The sequence below is a fragment of the Dioscorea cayenensis genome, chromosome 1, assembly GCF_009730915.1.
Source record: "Dioscorea cayenensis subsp. rotundata cultivar TDr96_F1 chromosome 1, TDr96_F1_v2_PseudoChromosome.rev07_lg8_w22 25.fasta, whole genome shotgun sequence".
Taxonomy (NCBI): Eukaryota; Viridiplantae; Streptophyta; class Magnoliopsida; order Dioscoreales; family Dioscoreaceae; genus Dioscorea; species Dioscorea cayenensis.
Window position 1 is genome coordinate 16,320,794 of NC_052471.1, and position 4,546 is coordinate 16,325,339.

The following is a 4,546-nucleotide window of genomic DNA, read 5'->3' on the forward strand; positions in this document are numbered from 1 at the left end:
CAGGAAAGATATACTTGTCAATCTTCACAAGTACATCCTCAATGATGCCCCTCGGATGTCAAATTGTTTGATCAGCCAATTGGAGTGTCATCCGAGTGGGTCTTGGTTCTCCCAAACCTAGCTTTTGGAAGAAAGTGTAAGGTATGACATTGATGCTAGCTTCTAAATCTTCCAATTCCTTCTCTTCACCCAAATTACCAATGTTGCATGGAATGATGAAGCTACCGGGTTTTTTCTTCTTGTTTAGCATATTCTTTTGTAACACTACTGAGCATGATACATCTAGAACCACCACTGCACTCTCTTCCATTATCCTCTTCTTGGTCAAGGAGTCTTTAAGGAACTTTGTGTAGAGAGAAATTTGAGACAACGCCTCCACAAATGGAATATTGATATGAAATTGTTTGAATAGACCCTGAAACTTCTTGTACTGTTCATCATTTTGGTCATTTTTCTAGCCTTCAATGATAAGGAATTCTTGGTTTGTAAGGTAGGGGTGCCACCTCCTTCTTCTTAGCTTTTTCCTCATCCTCCATTGCTTTGGTTGACTTGTCTACCACCTTTTCAGCAGGGAGTTTACTCTCAAGTTTGCGATCACTCATCAAAATGATTGCCTTCAACTATTCTCTTGGGTTTGACTCTGTGTTGCTTGGTAAACTCCCTTGAGGTTTTTCCGAAAGTGACTTTGCAATCTGATCTACTTGGTTCTCCAAGTTATGCAAAGACACGGTATGGTTGCAAAGTGTAGCCTCTTGATAAGTGCTTGTGTATTAGTAATATGAAGTATTCTTTTCTTACAATGAGCATTACTTTTCTCAGATTTTATCACTTATATATGTGTAATTGTGTTCTTTTGTGCATGTAGGGTTGTGGAGACAAGTATTGAAGAAAGAAGCCAAAGTAGATCGTGAATGCACTTTGTTGATGAAATCTTGGAGTGAACAAACGTGAAGACACAAGTTGTGCTCAAAGACATATGAGTGTGTGCCAATCTTCATTGTGCTTAAGTGAATATGCAAATTGGAGGGGCACAAAGACAGTCACACTCATGTGTTTCGACTTGTGTAATGCTAGGAAGATTGTCATCAAATGTGATTTTATTGAAGACATACGCGATCTACCGCATGGATGTGTGCCCGTTCATGTGGCCTCGATAAAAGTGTGGATTCGAGAGTATTTTGGCAGAGTACTATAGCAGATACTGTTTAGAAACTGCTGAAAAATTGATACCTGTAGATTTACACAGGCGTGTGGAAATTCCACACGTTTGTGTAGATGCTTGATTTCAGCCTATTTAAGTTGTGACTTCAGCCCGTTTTGAGGATCTTTTTCCTATATTTTGCCCATCTCCTTACCATCTTTGGAGGTGCTCACGGTTAGGGTTTGGAGAGGCGTTGGCTAGGTTTTTAGAGTGGTTTTATGGCCTTCAACACCGCGTTCCATCGGAAGATAGTTTTTTGGGGAGCTTTCATTGACATCGATTCAGCGAGGTGTGCCCTATGCTTGATGATGGGACCTTTGGAGAAGACGTGACTGCTCCACAAGACAATCGACATGGACACCAAGGGGGTTTTATTCATGAATTGCATATCTTTACTTTCGATTCCATTATTGATTGTATTTTGCTCTATGGAGAGCTAAACCCCTAGTGGATACTTGGACTTGTAAACCCTAGGATGATATTGTTTCATTGACTTTTTATTATGCTTTCTTTAATTAATGTTTTAATCGAGTTCCAATCTTGAATGCTTGTTGAGTTGATTTTCCCTTATAGAGACACTAGGGTTGAGAATCCATCTTGGTAATCTTTGTGGATGAGTGACACACCATGAGGGTTAGACAATGCTAGATTGGAGAGGGTTGAGAGGGTGAGTCAAGAGGTAGCGGAATGTCTCTTTTCCCCTCTAGTGTGATTTATCCTACCTTCATGTTCCAAGAGTTCTTTATGGTTACAATTGAGTGAAGTGCTAAGAGACAAACTCCGCTGGGGATAAGTTATGGAAGCAATAGAGTGAAGTGTTGAAGTAATCCTTAGTATATGGGTTCTTAATTGTGACTAAGGGTCTTTTGCCTGGACCAAAGGGTTAGATCTATATTAGGGAATATGGTTTATCACTTGGAGTCCCTAGAGCTTTAAGCAACCTTACACTGTGTGAGTTGTCGAGACTGAGCGATTTCTCTGCTGGGCATAGTATAGGGTTAGTCAGTCACGGTTGACCTTTGGTTTGGGACCGTATGTTTTAGGATTTTCATGATTCATTAAACATTAGTTGAGAAACATAATGGTTGGTCTTGCACTTAAAACAATAGTCCTAGGGTGAGCAATGTCTTGGTGCCCCAATTTCTGTCGATTGCCTCTCATATCTTTTATTTGTGCCTCCTTCTTCTTTACTTATTCCTATTTTCATTGATTTTGTTCACACCTTTATTGATTAATCTTCATTCTAGTAAAATAGCAATCTTTGTGTTTCTGATCACTATTTTCTGTGGATACGACTACTTACTCACCAGGGTATTATTACTTCGACAAACCCGTACACTTGCGGTTCACATGGAAAAGGGTGTGTCACCTTTACTGACTGAAATCTTGTGTCTGAAGAATGAATATACTTCGTTAAAGCCTTCTCAATATCGGTCATCCGATTTTCCAACCCTGAAACTCTATTCTCCACATTTGAGACCTGTTGTTGGAAACCTAGTGGTGCAGAAGTCTTCTGTTGCCTCTAATTGCCCCAAGAAAGGTTTTGGTGATTCCTCCACTTCGGATTGTAGGTATTGCTATACGGATTTTCTTGACCTCTCATTGCATTTTCTACAAAATCCACCTGTTCTACTAAAGTTGTACTACCAATAGAATTCAGGCAATCCGATGAAGAATGTCCAACCCATACTCATTGCAACTCATCACTGCTGGAACTCTAGGAGAAGTTAGATTATCTAACTTCTTCCTTAGGGACTCCACCTGGGCTGCTAATGATGTGGGTGTATCTATCTCATGGAGGGTAGCTACTTTTTTCTTGTCTCGTGTATTCCACTGATAACTGTTCATAGATATTTCCTCAATGAGCTATCAGGCTTCCTCTGGGGTTTTACTGCCTAAGGTACCTCCTGCTGCCGCATCAAGTAATTGCTTCGTGCTTGGGTTCAAACATTTGTAAAAAGTAAGGATAATCATCCACTCGGGGAACCCATGCTGAGGACATTTCCGTAGGAGATCCTTGAACCTATCCCATATCTCAGAAAGAGACTCCAATTCTACTTGCACAAAAGAGGATATTTCAATCTTGAGCTTCGTAGATTTTTCTGGAGGGAAATATCGAGCTAAGAAAGCTTCTATCATCTTCTCCCAAGTAGTGATCGATGCTCAAGACAATGAATGTAACCACTGTTTCGCTCTCCACATCAAGGTAAATGGGAAGTCCCTCCATTTTATGGCATCATCCGTGACTCCATTGATCTTGAGCATGTCGCACACTTCTAGAAAATTCTCGATGTGGTTATTTGGATCCTCGACCGCCAAACCATTAAACTGCGCAGATTGCTGTAACATTTGGATGAAGCCTAGCTTGAGCTCAAAACTCTGAGCGGTGATTGGTGGCCTCACAATACTGTATTGTTTGCCAAGAGTTGTGGGTCTTCCGTAATCTGTGAGTGTTCTCTGTTGTTTATGCTGTTCTTGTATAGGTTCCTTTCCCTGTCTATGAATCCTTCTTTCAATTTCTGGATCACCTTCAGCTAATGTCAAAGGGTTGCCTCGGGTCATAACCCAAAGTTGCAATCAAAGAAAGAAAATCAAATAAGAATGATAGGAGAATAAGAAAGTGTGAAATAGAACAAGTAATGAATAGCTAAAATAGCAAAGTATAAGTGTTTCTAAAACACCTATTCCCTGGTAACAGCACCAAAAACTTGATACACCCTTTGTGTATATGTACCGCAAGTGCACGGGTTGTCGAAGTAATAAAGTACCCAAAGGGTGGGTAGTCAAATCCACAGGGAATAGATGTCTAGGAGCAACAAAATATTGCTACTTTGATAGTGTGAAAGATCAATTTGTAATTGTGATTCAAACTATTAATGAGAATAAAAATAAGAGAGAAGAGAGTAAATAAGAGTAATCAGAAGAGGTAATCAATAGTAAAGTGGGGTACTCGAACAATCCTCACCCCGGGACTAATGTTTCAAGTGCAAGACTAATATTATGGTTCCCTAATCAAAGTTTAATGAGTCGTGGAAATCCTATGACACACGGTCCCAAACCTAAGGTCACCTGTGACTAGCCTTCTATACTATGCCCCGGCGGAAAGGGATATTCTCAACACCTCACACTGTGCGGGACTGCTTGAGGTTCTAGGGACTCCAAGTGATAACCCTATTTCCTAATTTAGATCAAACCCTTTGGTCTAGGCAAAAGATCCCTAATCACAACCAAGCCCCAGCATTAGAGATATCTCAATACTTCACTCGGTCACTTACGCAAATAAGCCCCAGCGGAGAAAGTCTCTTAGCACTTCACTTTATTATGATTGCAAAGAACTCTTGGAAC

The 4,546-nt window shown here is 40.4% G+C and overlaps 1 non-coding gene across 1 annotated transcript; it reads left to right on the forward strand.

The window, feature by feature from the left end:
* The first annotated feature begins 3,185 nt into the window (after positions 1–3,185).
* LOC120266974 lies at positions 3,186–3,292 on the forward strand. The gene has a single exon (XR_005538345.1). It is a non-coding gene; the product is annotated as a small nucleolar RNA R71 (small nucleolar RNA).
* Positions 3,293–4,546: the final 1,254 nt, after the last annotated feature.